The following is a 17,601-nucleotide window of genomic DNA, read 5'->3' as shown; positions in this document are numbered from 1 at the left end:
CGATGGAATTCGCGACGACAAAAGATTTTGAACTAGATAATAACACGAATTCCCTACTTTCAGACGATCGTTAATTTTGGATAATCATACTTCTTAAAATACTTCTGCTTTTCGTGATACATTTTGTCATTTCACTCCTCTTTAATTTTCTTGTAAGTATTTTCCTAAATTACCATTACAAGAAAGATCATGAATGGGGACACTTTTTTTCCCCTTAAATAGCGAACTGTAGCCTCAACGTTTACCATTTAAGTTTTTCCTTTAACATCATCTATTTAAAGCCTTTCTGTTTAGTGAGTGCAAGGCTCTACTTTTTAGGTAATCTTTGCAAGTTTGGTAAAATTCATTTACTTCTCTTCTGAATGTAGCTGCATTGTGATTAGATATTTCATCTCCTCTAAATACATCTTTTACGTGTAGAGAAAGAAATGCTCATCAGTTGTTATAATTATTATTTCGTATATTTCTCGAAGTACTGCTATGACTTCTGTAACAATATTTCTGCTTCATTCAATTTTCATTTACATCATTATGAAACACATAGAACTAAGTATGAACAAATAATAAGTATGCCTCATTTATTGAATCTTGAGAAAGAATTTCAGTAGCATTTAAGAGCCTTTTCCCTGAAAAGAACGACTTAAAAGGTTCAAATGTTTTTTATCAAACTTGCAACCTCTTTCTAGAAAGAGAGGTACCAATGGGTTTTTGAGTGAGACAGAACATTGTATCCACATTCTACGAAATCATGTGTCATCGTAACCTCTCGGCTCTGAATATGTAAATATATATGTATAACAATAACTAAATATTCTTCGAATTATAGCCTTCACATCACAACTTAACCTGTCTGTGGCTGTTTGGATAAAGTTCGCGTGGTATGTGCCAAGCAACCTATTCCTTCAATGAGCATTCATATTATTCTTTAGATTTGTGAAAACATTATTTTTTCCTCACCTATGTAGTCCACCAAAATTCGTATTTAGGGTTGTTTCTACAAAACGTGGACATTTTATTTTTCACTCATTCTCAGCCTCCACCTCATGTCGATAGCTGAACTTGGACGGCATCGGGGATGTCACTATACATTTTACTGACACCAAAAGCTATGAATTCAACTCTAATATCGGTCATTTTCACTTATTTTTACTTGTCACTCCTTCCCATTCTCTAAGGATGTCTTACCCCCTCAGTACTTTTTTCCCAGTTGGATGTCATATGTGTATGTCAAATTGTTTTTAGAAACGAAATTCCAAACCGAGTTTCATCATTCTAACATGAGAAATTCATGAGATATTCTATTGTTCTCATATATTTTAAATCACCTCTTCTCATTTGAAGCCTCCTCCTTTCCATTCGGATAAGAAACAATGAGTTCTATATAGCCTACGATCTCTTGCAAACTATAATCCCTTCGATAAAATCAATTTGAAGTATGGTAAGTCAGCGGTGGATTTATATACCAGACAAAACCTAGTCACAATCAACATACTGATGACTTTTTTCCTGAAACTTAACAAATGTTTTCGTTCTAATAGGATATATTGCTAATCAATGTAGCCGAGGTGGTGGCGTTTTACTAACAGTTAAAACAAATTGTCAAAGGAGATTTGATTTAGAATCTGAAACTGTGTGTGTTTGGATTGAGATTGATACATTGAATGGAAAAAAAAAATATTAGTTGCATGTTGTTACTTTCATCCAACTTATTCTGTTACAAGTTTTATGAACTATCTTAATTATATTGTGTCAAGAGTGAACTTCAGTGATTATTTATTGGTGATTTCAATATATCTAAAGTTGATTGGACGAAAAAAAAAAAGTATCTAAAATTCCATTATCTTGTTTTATTTCTGAATCCAAGGTTCTAATAAAATATAATTCACAAGTAATTCTTTCCATTTGCGAAGATGCCTTAGGAATTATAGTTTCCAAGCATATGATGAACACTAACATACCATAAACGAGCTAGTAAAATTTCATAGGATATCGCCGCACATAAATATATATATATATATATATATATATATATATATATATATATATATATATATATATATATATATATATTAATATATTTCGTTAGAGCCTAGCATTCAAAATTAAAGCGAGATAATGGAATTTTAGGTAAACAATAGGATAATGTAATTAAATATAATAAGCTTCGAAATTAATTTAGTGCAGAAATTTAAAAAAATGTAACCCATAATTTTTTCCGTGACTATTGACACCTTAAAAAATAATTTGGACTTTGGTATTGACAACACTGAAACAAATGGATGTAATAAAAGAAGTTGGAAATAGTGGAAGTTTTTACTTGTATTAATAATATTTATTAGTTTTCTCATATAATTGGTGAGGAAACTACAGATATTTTATAGAAAATTGAAAGAAAGATTCGTCAAAGTACATAGAAAAATTATAACACAATATATTAGACAAAGGATTTTGAGAAAATAAGTGAAATGTATTTCAGTAGAAGCTCTCAATATTATTCAAATCAACGATCCTTGAAACGAGAAATAGAGAAGAGCTTGAAATATCGGGAGAAAAGGAAAACAACACGCACGAAGATAGGTATTTTACTTTTATTATACATTAACATACAAAGTAAATATAAAATGAATATTTTAACATTTTAAGTTGATCATTTACTTGAAGACAACTTAAAAAAATATTCTTTTTCAGATATGAATTCGTTTGAAGTGTTTAGTTCCCTTTAGAGCTTCACTGGCATTTGAGTAAGTATAATTTTGTTCTTAAGCACTAACAATATTGTATCTGTTCGATTCCCGGTGGGAACCTGGGGTCATGTTCTTTAGATTATAGTTGTAATATTACGTAAGCAGAGTGTACAAAAAAATGCAATATTAGGAGCTTAATTTATTTTATATCAGAATTCACAAACTTAAAGTATTTGATTTTGTGTACTGCACCATGGACTATTTTGGTCATAACATCATAGTATTATCTGGTGTTCAAAATATTAGACTAAAATACAGCAAAAACCTGTTTACTTGGTTTGGTTATTGGTTGGTTGGTTTAAAGGACAAATAGTTGGTACTATATTAATCAGTGGCAAGAAATGCCATGATTGTGATGAAAATAAATTGGTTTGATATAGGAAACATTTGAATACGTATTTGCATTCCTTGATGTAAATTTAATAGGGGCTGATATAAGAACAATAGAAGAAACACAGAGGCCTTATTAAACATTTGCAGGGACGTGGGTTTAGAAGTAAATGCAGAGAAAATTAAATACATAAAAGTTAGTCGGGATACTAATACTGTAAACTATGGAAGAGTTAAAATATTAAATAAGACTTTTGATACAGTGGATACTTTCAAATATCTAGGATCAGTATTTACAGACGAAAACTATATTAACGAAAAAATTTAAGTTGACTAAAAGCAGGGAATTCGTGTTATTATTCAGTTCAAAATCTTTTGTCGTTGCGAATTCTGTCGAGAAATTTGAAGCTTAAAATTTATAAAACGATAATCATACCTACTTTCAAATATCTAGGGTCGATATTAACAGACGAAAACCATATTCATGAAGAAATTAAATGTTGTCTAAAAGCAGGGAATTCGTGTTATTATTCAGTTCAAAATCTTTTGTCGTCGCAAATTCTGTTGAGGAATTTGAAGCTTAAAATATATAAAACGACAGTCATGCCTGTTGTGCTGTATGGTTGCGAAGTCGTCGCAAATTCTGTTGAGGAATTTGAAGCTTAAAATATATAAAACGACAGTCATGCCTGTTGTGCTGTATGGTTGCGAAACATGGTCGTTTACTCTGAGGGAAGAACGTAGACTGAAAGTATTTGAGAGCAAGATGCTGAGACGAATATTCGGAGCCAAGAGGAACGGAATGGGGAATGACGGAAACTTCATAACGAGGAATTACATAATTTATACGGTTTACCAAACATTGTTAGAATCATCAAATCTAAGAGGCTTAGGTGGACAGGTCATGTAGCCAGAATGGAAGAAAGTAGGAACACTTTCAAAGTTATAACTGGAAGTCCAATCGGAAAACGACCATTAGGAAGACAAACGCAGATGGGAGGACAATATTAAGATGGATCTCAGAAATAGAAATACAATGTAGAAACTGGATCGTTGGCTAAGAATAGAAGTCAATGGAGAGCTTTCGTGAACGCGGCATTGAACATCTGGGTTCCATAGGCCATGATATTAGTAGTTAGTTAGTTTGTTAGTTAGTTGCATCCCTTGAGTTTTGTAAATAGATACCTTGAGATTTCCAATGTCGAAAAGTAGTTAGCTAGTTTGTTAGTTAGTTGCATTCCTTGAGTTTTGTAAATAGATACCTTGAGATTTCCAATGTCGAAAAACGATGTATAGTTAGTTGAATGTATTCGTTGCTGGAGTAATTGTTTGTTTACAGAAATTTAGTAGCAAAGCTGCTAGATCAACTGTAAGAGAAGTTGAAAATAAAAGTATATAATACCAGATTGTGTTTCGTAAAAACATTGTAGTTGCAAAAGAGAGTTTCACACCTAGATGTTAGACTAAATTGCAGCGAAAACCTGGTTCACCTTCCTAACTTGGTTACGTTTTTGTGGAAATTGCAGTTTCGCACAAAATATATTTTGACATTGGTAAAGTTAGGTATGTTTTTAGTAAGTTTAGCACTATAAAACAATGAGAGACGCAAAAGATTAGGGTTGTGCTATTAGTGGTTGGACAAAATACCTAAGCATATCCAAACACAACTTACCTGACGTAGGTTGTTGTTTAAGTATTACCTGAAGTAGGTATTACCTGACCAGGATAGCAGTGCGGTTTTGGGATGATGGTGCTGCTGTTGTGTTTACATCAGTTTCTTGGCAAGCGCGGTGGGACAGGGGAGCGGATAGTTTCACTCTGCAGTGTATCCAACGGTTTTTAAAAGTTGCAGTTTAGATGTTGTGCGTAGCCTAATCTCTTTCCGTTTAATCAAGAATGCCGTAAGTTATGTGATTGTAGTGAACCATTCCTGCAATAATGCAGATGCATTGTGAATAGTGATATATGAATGGAAATTACCAATTTAAGAACAACACAGCACAATTGACAATTCAGTGAGCTTCTACCGTGTATTTAAAAAGATTATATAAAACTTGATTACGTTTTATTCGATGTCATTATAAAACAGGAGCAACCTGTAAAACGCTGCTCTCGTTAGTTTTTTTTTCTCAAGTTAATATGGAGTTATTTTTTTGTTGTTGATGTTTTTTGCTTGTTACTTAAGATGTTCTGCAAATAACTTCAATAACTTGAAACTGTTTGTCTTAACTTGAGCCAAGGGTGGATACAGGATGAATGTTTGGGGGGTGGTCGTTCGAAGTCAAATCAAGTTAAGAGTTTATTGAAGAAAGAAAAAAAAAAAAAGTAAAACAACTTTAGAAAAGGAGAAGTAGCTATTGCCTGCAATTTCTGGAAGAGAAATGGCCACCTGCGATTTCGAAGGTGGACATTTTTTTTGAGCAAGAACGCCAATGTAAGTAATTTCTTGCAACTTATTATTTGACTTCTGCAACGTAAAACAAAACAAAAAAAGTAAGGCCTACCTATTTTAGGTTTTATTTTACATTTATAATACAAAGGTGAAAATTCTTAGTTTTTATTTTTAAAATAAAAAAATATCCTATTCTGGGGGGCAGCCCCCCACATGAATCTGCCCTTGACTTGAGTATATGCGTGAAGTGGTTTATTACGAACAGGACAAAAAGAACTGTGATAGATTGATTACAAGTAATCCGGTTAGAAACACTGCTGCTTGCATTTTAGTTCCAAAACCGGCCACCCGCACTCGTTCGCTGGTCAGGTAATAAAAGTTATTATTATACGTCATCATTAGCAGAAAACACCTAGGCATATCCAAACACAACTTAAAGTAGGCAAACCTTATTAGGGAAACGTTATCATTAGCAGAACGAGATCTGTTAGACTCTTTATTATGTTAGTGGTTATATGTCACCAAATAACGTATGAATGGCTCTCACAATAACAGTGTTTTGTTAGCTCTACTGCTTTACGATTTACGATTTCTTGAGGGAGGGGAGACGGGAAAAAGATTGCGACGGGAGGATATATATTCAGACGGGAAAAAGATTGCGAAAATGTTTAAAACAGAGTTCACTTTTCCAGCAGAAGCTATTCACTAAAACCGATATTGTTTGTTATTTCTGAGAAACTTGATTCAAAGTTCCTTTCACATAATCGTGGATGGTAACTTTTATAGTGTGACATCTTCCATATCAATAGGTTGCTATGTCATCATGTCAGGCTTCTTGAAGTAATAGAATTTGAAAGCATCTATATTGATCTGCTTTTATATATATATACATAATATAAACTGTGTTTACTAAGAACGAAATAAATAGGCTGCGACCCGTGCATAGATAAGCTCTTAAATTTTTTGATAAATGTAAATAATGTTACTAAATATCATTAGAGCGTTAAACGAAAGTTTATATACATCTTTTTCCTCTACTACTAATACATATTAATTGATGAAGACAATGATGTTCGTAGTTGTTAACGATAACCGTGTAAGTTTCTTTGTGTCTGATTGATCCTAAAATTTCAAACGTAAACTGTGTTTATCTACTGTTTTTTTTTAATTATTTGGGTATTAATATTTAAATTAATTATTTTAATAATTTTAATTATTTTTAAATTATTTTTTAAATTATTTAAAATAAATATTTTCAATTATTTTAATTATTTATCTCGTACTCAAAATATTTGAGGGGACGCTTCTCCCCCTTTTCCCCCGCCAGAGACACCCGTACTTACGTGGATTAGTATTTAATGAATTTTCAATAGTCTTGATATATTCAAGTCTATCACTTTTCAATTTAGATTTGAATCATGTCCTATGATCAGAGAACACTTTATAATTATCCTCAAGTTCGATGTTTTGTATTTCTTATGAGCTTGCTCTTCAAGTTTAATTAATGAAATGAGATCGCCAGGAAATCATGCTGGATACTTTTTTGTTTTAGACATATACTTTAGTATATTATTTTTTATGTTGTTCTTAATAACATTTTCAAGAGCTACAACGGCTGAGTTTATATTAGTATGATTTGCATGTGTCAGTTCTTGATACAATGCAAGATAATTTACCGTTGTTCTAAGCATACCGAATTGATTTTACACTATTAAGTATGTGCTCTTTTTTAAAAATAACAGTTTCAATAGGATAATGCCACATGTCCAGTGGAACAATAAGTCCATCATCTTTGGATGCTGATATATGAAAAATTAAAAAGAAAATAATCTAAACCAGATACATGACGAATAACATCTAAATTATAATTGTGCAAAAAAGAAAATAATATTTTAGCTTTAGCCTTCAAATAGTAATGAATGTCATACAGGAATTTTCTATTGATCCAGTCCACTTTGCGTATATGATAATCACCAAAAAATATTACATCATTCATATTCCATACAATCCTCATTATTGGTAATAGTCTCAAAAGCGTTATTGAAGACATAAGGATGCAAGTTAGAATGAAAATATTTACAGAATAAGAATAGACTTCATTCCTTATTAATTGCTAATTCCACAAGTACACTCTCAAAAAATCATCCTAAAAGCTTTAATATCTCTTTTTATAGCACGTATTACACTACCTTCTCTACCAATGATTCCAGGTAAATATATCGGCTCTGTAAAATACATAAATGATTCAGGAAAATAGTTTCTACTTAAATTAATTTCACTGAACAAAGTTTCGGTTACAGCCATATCATACAATGTCACACGAAAGTGAAGAACTGTCCATCTTCAGTTCTTAAGCCTCTTACGTTCTGATTTATATATATATAAAAGTAATGAGAGAAAATACAGTGATTGACATAAACACATACAAATACAGGACTACATAATGATTGTTATCATGTTTATTTACTTCGTTTTAGGGTCAATCTGTCATTATGTTTGTTTCTTTAGTTTTAAGGTCAAATTGTCACTATGTTTATTTCATTTAAGGGCCAAATTGTAAACTTTATTATTTATTTATTTCGTTTTAGGGCCCAACTAAAGAAGATTGCTGAACATATATAGTTCCAATTCCGGAACATCATTGGTGATAAGAGACGGTGAGAGTATTCAGGTACATTTGCATTGCTTTTAATATATTAATCCTCCGTCGCAAAGGTGGGGTGTACCATACCCCAGCCGTATTACTTACAATTGTAACTACTAGATGACTCCACGGGTTAGTCAAGTAAAGATGAAAGAAAAGGGAAAAAAGTCGATAATATAATAGTGAAATCATATAATAGCACTATTGTATCCCAGCCCATTAAAAAATGTGCTAAAAATATAGTCAAAGCTATTTGAGGTGATGGGGTGCAATACACCCCACCTTCGCACTGGCGGTACGGAACTCTACCTTTATAACGGAGGATTAATTAACTATAATAACGTCATTGAGATTCCTTATTTTTTTTTTAATAGAATATTATCAATGACAAACCTTGTATGTGTTCTGCGAATTGTAATGATTATTTCCCAGGAATGATTTCGGCAACCTATTCTGTTACCTTCGACAGTCAGACACCAAATAAAGAAATTAGGCTTTCCAAGTATTTTATATATTATTTAAATTAATAAAATAAAACTGATCGAAGCACTAAATACGTGTATTAATAAAACTTGTGTAAGAGTTTCGGCTAAGTATCATCGCCTTAATCACACGTTATCTAATAAGGTGTCTGATGAAAGTAATGTTATATTACTGAAACTTACACAAGCATTATTAATATACAGGATGTTTTAAAACAACACCGACAACGTTTGGGAGGTGATTCCTGACACCAAGATAAGACAAGCAGTATAGACCAATCTGGGTGCACAAATGCTTCCTTTCAGAGTTATAGGCTGCCAAAAACATGAAAAAATGAACTTTAAAGGTCCATAACTCCAAAACTATGGGATCTATTCTAGTCGGGTCAAGACTTCACTCAAGAACTAAGTATATGCCCTATCCAGATATTCAAGTTTCAGAATCCTGTGGTACTTCCGCAACAATTTTTATAGTGATAGTTGGTGAGTACTTCAAATTATATGCCTGTAGCCAAACTCCCTCTATAAAAATTGTTGCGTTAGTACCACAGGATTTTGAAACATGTAATTTTAGATAGTGCACATATTAATTAGTTCCTAAGTGAAGTCTTGACCCGAATAATGTAGTTCACATAGTTTTGGACCTTTAAAATTCATTTCTTTTTCCATGTTTTCGGCAGCCTATAACACCGAAAGGAAGCATTTGTGCACTCAGGTTGATCTATACTTTTTGTCTTTATCTTGTGTAAATCTATAATAATACGCAAATTATTTAACTTGGTTCTTTTTCAAAGGAAATACTAAAACCAGCAGAAAACTTTTTAAAATATAGTGATTATCTATACATACACTAACTCATGACATGGTACGAGCATACTGAAAATAAAATAAAGTAAAATAATTAACCTAAAATAAAATGCTGCTACTTATACATGATTTTTACAATTTAAAAAATTTCGTCAGTCAGGGAGAGCTCTATAATGTCACATGCTCACGTGTCTTTACAAGCAATATAAATAATTAAAAATAAAGACATTTGTTCCTCTATACAAATGAGGATTGACTGAAATAAATTTTTTAGATAATTTTGATATGGAATCTGAAACCCCATGAAATATATTACAACATAGCGTTCGCAAGTCACGGATTCTCTGGTTGCGTATTTTGGCTAGGCTTTTCCTAGCATTCGTTCAACTCACAGAGTAGATCTTTAAACGCTTGCCCTTACGTACAATGTAATCACACTTGTTTCGTGACTGAAAACTTTTCTTTTCTACATCTTTCCATGAGACGAGAGAGAAGGAAATAAGGCGGTGCCTCAGCTCTGTAGAGACGCACAATCCACACAATGAAGAAGATACGAATTTTCTGATTCTTGCATAGAAAAGACTGACACAGTTTGTTTCAAATACGAGAAGGACTCCGCAGTAGATTTTCATGCTTTGTGACGGTTGTATACAAGTAATTTTGAAAGAAGAAATAAAATACTTTCATAATGCTCTTTACAATTCCGGAATTCAATTGCTTCTGATGTGTGTGTACGTTTTCTTTTCAAGTATGTGAGAAACAAATGAATGATCTTGAACTACATTTTATATTGAGTTACCTTTGAAATATTACTTTGAAAGTAAGCATGTGACGTCGCAGACAAATAAGTGAGTACTATACTTGTAATTCAAATAACTAATTGTAAAATACCGATAACTAAACAATTATCAAATCATGTAGGGTAGATAGGTTTAAGATGGGGAATAGTCACTGGTAGTTCAGTAAAATAGGGTCTCGATAGACTTGCAGAACTTTACGCATATTTTGGAACTTTCTTATGGATATATGGGTGGCAAATGCGCTTTCGACATAGGATAAGAGGTAGGAACACGTGTGATTCAGATTTTACATTGAACAGTAGGTCAATGCATTAGTGTTGAAAATGAGTGGTTGAATGAATTATTCATTTGCTTAAGAGACCATCCAAGTCAGATTATACTTGAATTTAAATGCATAATGAAAATAATATCATGTTCATATTTTAGAAGTTAATCAATATTATACATATCTGAAAAATGAAGCTAATTAAAGTTTCACCATTAGTTTTTCTTTAATTCGTTTCAAATTACACTACTAAGTATGTATGTTAATGGATATGCAATCATATATTTTTACAGACTTACGAAAGACAGTGCTTGAGCTGTGTTAGCAACATAAATTTTTCCTTCTCGAATAACTTGAGTTACTTGTGTTCAGTAAGACATATACTGGATATATGGTTATGAAATCGTAAATTCGTTATTTTTCCTGTAATATATTTGTCTTACATCTGAACTTAAAGGATGCCTTCAAAGTGAAAGATCATTGGACGTTGCAAAGGTTGGAGGGGAGAGGGAACGCTTAGTCGATTTCGTCACCGCTGCCGATGTGATTTTCCTCTTGTGGAACTCTGGAGCAGCCATTGGTCATTGTAAAGTAGGTGTATGTGTGTAGTGTGTATATAGTTAATCACCAACATATTAAAAGGTTTTTACTGACTGTTTTCTTTGAAAAAAGGACTAAGTTAAATAACATATAGAATACTTTATGAAGCAGAAGTTCTTCATTTGGTGTCTGACAGACGAAGGCAACAGATTGATTACCGAAATCGTTCCAGGATAATGACGATTCAATTAGGGTTCACAGGTTCAAATAATCTGCAGAACGTATTTGGGAAAAGAAAGAGTGCACTGAAAACTAAAAATATTTTAGGTTGTATAAAAGTACATAGTGTTTTTTTCAAAAATATTTACTTTAAGTTTATTTTTTCTGTAGTGAATTTCAAGGTAAAAGGGGATTTAAAAGCAGTAGTAATGTAAGTCCATGGCAATATCTTGGGGAAGGAAAAGAAAAATGTAGTAGTTATCATCTCACTTATCTCTAATTTCTAAGTAAATTAATGTTCGCCTATTCGTAGTTTTAATAGCAATGTCTCAGAAGGAGTGGTATATTTTGGAAGATGGCAGTATCGATTACTGAGTGAATTCGAAGAATAGATCTTACGACGGGGCCGCAAATGAAAATCCACCATTGCAACTCTGAGAGATTAAAATACGACTACTAACTTATTGTTCACATTTTTTTCTTTTTTATTTAAATGATGCAAAATACAATGGAGTAGTATGTTAATAGCAACGTGTAGTATGACCACATCATAATTGTCGAAATATTAGAAAGGAAAGTAGGGGTTGTGGATCAAATCATATAATTACCGAGACGTTAGAAAGAGAGTAGAGGGTTATTCTATTTAGCATCACCATAAATAGCGAGGTATTAAGAAGTAAGTATGGATTGTAATCTATCAAACTATATCATAATAATTGAGGTGTTGAAAAGAGATTATCCGTCTCCTTTAGCCTAACCGGCATAACCGTGGGACGTAAAACTTAAAGATTTCATTTTTAAAAAGAGATTATGTATTGTTAATCACACCACACCGTAATTATCAAGGTGTTAGAGAAAGAGTAAGGATAAAACATTAGTTTAAATTTAAATGAAAAAAAAAAATAATAAAATGAAATCATTAAGTTTTATGCCTCACGGTTATGCCGGCTAGAGTAAAGGAGAAGATGGTGATGAGAAATGAATGAAAATGATGGAATGAATAAAGTGGAAGGAAACGGAAAAATCCCGAGAAAGCCCACGAACACGGTGTTTGTCCTCCACAAAGCCCATTAGGTGCGAGCTGGGCCCCATCACTAAGCTCTATTACTGAGCCACCGTGCCCCCTAGCTTAAAGAGGACAAAGCAATTGAGGATAGTAAATGATCTACTATACTCTGCAACGATTTCAGGAAGCGATATTGAAGATAAGAAATGGAAAGGCAACGAAATAATATGACCATTATTTTTTTAAGAATAAGAAGTGGCGAAGGGAAGCATGGTATTATTCCACTGTAATTAAATATATTTGACGGAAGAGTGGCCGAGAGATTTTCTGAAAAGTACAATAATACATTCGATTATAATAATCAAACAAAATTTTAAAAAATCATAAGTGCTACATGACCGTTAGTCTCATATTACTTTGAGTTATGCGTCTAGTAGTTTTAGTGATGGCAGAACACTCACGATGATGATAACAACAATATTAGAAATTTACTATTTTTATGATCCAGGTGATTTAGAACGTAAGAAATAAAGGATACGATCGGTACTTCTACGATTGTAAATTGGGAGAATGGAATTAAGAGCTTTAAAACAAAATAAAATTGAGAAGCGTTACATAGATTCTTCTCTTTTAGTTAATGGTTTAAGATAAGTAAAACATAAATTCGAATGTCAACAGGTAAAAATAATATATAAATAATAGTATATATAATAATTAAAAACAAACAGTTGAGAACGCTCTAAGAGCATTGCCAGAACGAACTTAAAAAGAATTATTTTTTCTTATTAACTTCTACAGGCTTCTACAATTGTTCTATGTACTTTATTATTATACTCATTAAACAATACTTGTAATACTGTATATCTATCCATTTATAATTTCCTTGAATACTAAACTTTTCCACATGTTTTGTGTAAGAGTTCTGATAAAATGTTCTACGATATGTTGCTTTACGAAGACATATGCTCAAAATGGAGGGCTCAATATTGAAAAATTTGCAAAATATCATCTCTCTATGACTTATGGTTCCCGAGATATAGCTCCTTAAATCTCCCGAAATCGGAACTTTTTTTTTTTTTTTTTTTGCCAATATCTTGCAAACGGTCAGAGTGACGCGAAAAATTCCATCACTTCTTTGGAATAGTTTTTGATGCTCTATCGAATGGAGAGCTCAAAATTGAAAATTTCGCAAATAACAAGACACACACACACAGACATAGAGAATTCAGTAGCGAACTTTTTAAATTCCTTGAAAATAGTAATAATAATAATAAATCAAGCATTGAGAAAAATGCGAATGTATTTCTTTCTATTCTGATTGCGATTTGTGTATAGCCTCATTTATTTATTTATTTATTTTAAATATAATGGTATGTGAGGGAATTTTGTCGGTTTCTGATCCTTGGTTGAAACGTTCATTTATCAATTATGAGTTTACATTTACATTATTTTACACCAAGTTGTATTTTATTTTAGATCTTACAAATATATACATAGAAAAGTAATTTGTCGTTCTTCAGTGCTTCTCTTAATAGCTTTTAATTGCTAATTCCCAACAGTTTCATGTCAGAATTGATTGTTAGAGACACACATGTTATTTTTTAAATACTTCAAATTAATTGTTAATCATTCTTTAGGAAAAATATCGTTTGAACAACTATACTTTTTGAGATAAATATAAAATAAACAAAGCAAAAGAAAAACGTCTTTACGTAGTATGTCTATCGTATGGATTCAAATTCTTTAGACTTTGTTCGTCTTGGTGAAATATAACAACTCAGAAAGAAACAAAAATAAACTATAACATAATATTTTGTAACTAACCTTTCTCTTGAAGGACTGCAGTAGCTCAGTGGTAGAGCGTTCACCTCTGGTGCATGGGGTCCCTGGTTCGATCCCAGCTCGCGTCAAGTGAATTTTGTGGTGGACAAATAACCGTGTGCGTGGGTTTCCGCGGGGTTCTCTCGTTTCGTCCCACTTTCTTCATTCCATTTCATTTTTCATCATCTCCGTCTCCTTTAGCCTAGCCGGCGTAAACGTGGGACGTAAAACCCAAAGATTTCATTTTTTTATCTTGAAATTTGTACCCGAAAATTACTGGTCAAGATATTATAGTAATTCCCTAAGCTTATCAAAGAAAATTAGAGCCTGGAGGTAAAACTCATGTTACTTGGGAAAAAAAATTGATTTCAGTACAATGTTTTAAGGAGACTCTTTGTCACAAGTGTGTGCCTTTCGTTTATAATAATTAATCAGATTTTGCACTTTATGATTCTTAATGTAAATAAATGTGATTTTATTCATAATATATTTGAGGATGATTAGTAAAACTTTTAGTAAGTAGTATTATCGATAATTCTGAGCAAAAAACTTCATATAAACATGTACGGTATCAACTTTGCAAGATTTCGAAAGACGGATGTTCTAAATGTGGTGCCTAACAGGTTCTGTTTGTACGAATACTTTATGACTGAGTTACATAAAATATAAATTGTAACATTGGTTAGGGAGCGCTCGTTTATATATTACATCAGTTGACAGCTTAGTAATGTGCAAGAGTTGTGCCGGAAGAAGTTACATAACTTTTTTTCTTTCTTTCTTTCTTTTTTTTTTTTTTTGCAAAAAAAACTTCTGTGATCATTGGTTGAATTTCTGTAAGTACAAGAATTAATGAGAAAAAATAGTTAACCATATACTTACCATTACACTCCTCTTAACCTTTGTCCAACCCATAACGCACTATTATACTCACCTTAATTAAGAATTAACCTTATACTTAACCATTACACTCACCTTAACCTATGTCCAACCCATAATGCACTATTATACTCACCTTAACCTACGTCCAACCTATGTTAAGGTAAGTATAGTGCGCCAATTGCCAAGATGTAACACATATTTTACATGTTCTCCTATCTTTCCAGTAAGTTTTTTTAGAAAACGACAATGTTAACAATTTAGTCAAATTCAGAAAATAGATGTTGAAATTTTGAATTGTTGAGTTGATTTTGAGTTTAACGCCCCTTTCAGCAGCGAGGCTATATGAGACGTGGACGTACTGATTAACATGGAATCCGAACCACATGAGCTCCCGCCGGGAATCAAACCCGGGTCTCCCACGTCAAAAAAAGCGCGTACGCTAACCGCTTAGCCACGAAGGAGTTCTTGAAATTTTGATCAAAGATTAAAAAATCAGAGGTTGATCCCCATACGCTTGGCTTTGTTTCATTTATTGCTGACAGTTCTTTACAGATTAGCAACGTGTTTCCAGTAACTGAAGACTTTCAGTAGAATAAAATGAATAATCTAATGATTAAATTAATTTGTTTAGGACAAAGTTTCAACATCTAGGCCTATTTCTTGAATTTAAATTGTGAAAGTTGTCGCTCTATAAAAAATATATTGGAAAGATAAAGAAATGCGTTACCATCTCTTCGTGATAGGCGTATCTTTATACTCACAAAAAGGGGGGGGGGGAAACTAGTAGAAAACACGACTACTGATCTTGAAACAGTTCTTAGCAGCAGTTGGTGTTGTGCCACACAGAAGTTTCGAACGTTTCCCGCGCATCTATTAGGGAGTAAACGTTGGAAACATGTTATGAGGGCTTAGGTTCGTGCAGGTAAATTAGTCTGTCGTGGGTCTATAGGAGGCCAGGTGTTTGTTTTGCAGAATCGCGCAACTCCTCACTCGGGAAGTATTTACTACGAATTTATATTGGTGCCATTGGTTCAAGGAAGATAACCTCTGTTCCTGACAGCAGTGACACACAGATGTAGGCCTGAATCGTTACATCAGTTGAACTGCCATTGCAGATTGACAATTTGATCAGAGATTAGGATAAATGTCATACTTGGGGTGCCAGTTAGGACTATCTGCAACTGTTTGCTGGACTCAGGATTATGATCACGGATATCGTTTACTAAACCTAGTCACATGCCTTACCTTGCAGTCTGCATTCAATGGTGTCGTGAAAAATGCGGTTGGAAGATTGAACGATACAGCATTATATTTAGTGATAATTGCCGGTTCTGACGAGGTACAAGGGACGGTATTTATAGATGCGATGTCAAACCTGGTGATGTATATATTAGCTTAATGTCCCGCGATTATTCACCGAGGCTAAAGGAAGATGGTAATGACGAGATGGATAATAATGGTGACATGAAGTAAATGGGAGAAAACGGAGAATCCCGGGAAAAACTCACATACGATGTTTGTTAATCACAAAGCCCACTTGGCGCGGACTGGACTCGAACTAGGGACCTTACGCACTAAAAAAGAACGCTTGACTACTGAGCTACGTCCAGTACCAAATCAATAATAAAAACAGTAACGATGGACTTGATATTCAATCCGTGTTTTATTCGAACTAACGTTTCAAAAACATCTGACTGCCTTCATCATCAGAGCTGTATTAATTTTGAGACCTGGAGTACAATAGTTTGTGCTATACTTTTTTGTTGCATTGTTATCATTAGTTTTCGATATGTAACAACCAAATATTGCTATAACTTTGTTTGACTTAAATTTATAATATTGACCATTTTTAAATTATCATCATTATTTGTATTGTGATGAAATGTGATTTCACTTATTTTGAAACTTTCTTCTCTATTCAAGGAGCTATTCCTTAATTTATTTATCTTGCTTTTTTTAATAACCTTTTATATCCATCCGTGGTTTTACTAGTAACTGAAGTGATTCCAAGCAAAATTTTATGATTTTCTTCTGGTGTATGTATTGCGAATTCTGAGTTTTCTGATTGATTTAATTGTGTATATCTTCCATGTCCTTCACATCTGGTCTTAATTATACTGTACGTCTCGTTTGTCCAGTGTATGTTAGGCCACATTCACATGGAATTTGAATGAATACCTAGGAATGCCTTAAAGAAGTATATGAATTGTTTTCATTTGATATATATTTAATAAATGACATTCTGTTAAGTATTAGGGCAGTGATCGCCAAACCGTCGATCGCGAGCTACTAGTAGCTCGCGGGAACACTTTCGGTTGTTCGCGTTAACGCTCCGGTTGGCTAAGCTTGATTCCTCCAATGAGCTAACGGTAACGACAGGGGATGCTGACGACAACTGCTTGTTTCTCCTGCGCAACTGCTATTGTCAGCTTCATCTCACAGTTGATTATATACATGTGGAGTTGTGCACGTTGTTTTTCGATGTGTATATTAGACATTTGCTAACTTGGATAGTTTGATTTCATTTACTACAAATGCAAGTATATAGTCAATAAACACATGTAAGATTTTTTTTTTTTTTTTTAAAAAAAAGGTAGTTATTTTAGTTGATAGCTTACAGTAGAATTTAAAAACGGTACGGTAAATAAGAAGCTTCATAAGTTTGATGTCCA

General features: G+C 32.9%; 1 protein-coding gene across 3 annotated transcripts in view; it reads left to right on the top strand.

Moving 5' to 3' along the window:
- Positions 1 to 17,601, top strand: part of LOC145680520 (uncharacterized) — a 67,795-nt gene that overhangs the window by 23,528 nt on the left and 26,666 nt on the right. For 2 of the 3 annotated variants that reach the window (XM_081751123.1, XM_081751122.1), the window contains exons 3-4: positions 2,689 to 2,741; positions 8,055 to 8,137. The gene's annotated coding sequence lies outside the window, so the exon portion shown is untranslated. The remainder of the gene's footprint in view (positions 1 to 2,688; positions 2,742 to 8,054; positions 8,138 to 17,601) is intronic. The other variant, XM_081751124.1, reaches the window with a different exon arrangement.

The sequence above is a fragment of the Thermobia domestica genome, chromosome 3, assembly GCF_964235325.1.
Source record: "Thermobia domestica chromosome 3, izTheDome1.hap1.1, whole genome shotgun sequence".
In the NCBI taxonomy this organism is placed as follows: Eukaryota; Metazoa; Arthropoda; class Insecta; order Zygentoma; family Lepismatidae; genus Thermobia; species Thermobia domestica.
Note: the sequence above shows the minus strand (reverse complement) of the source record. Positions and strands in the feature narration are given on the sequence as shown.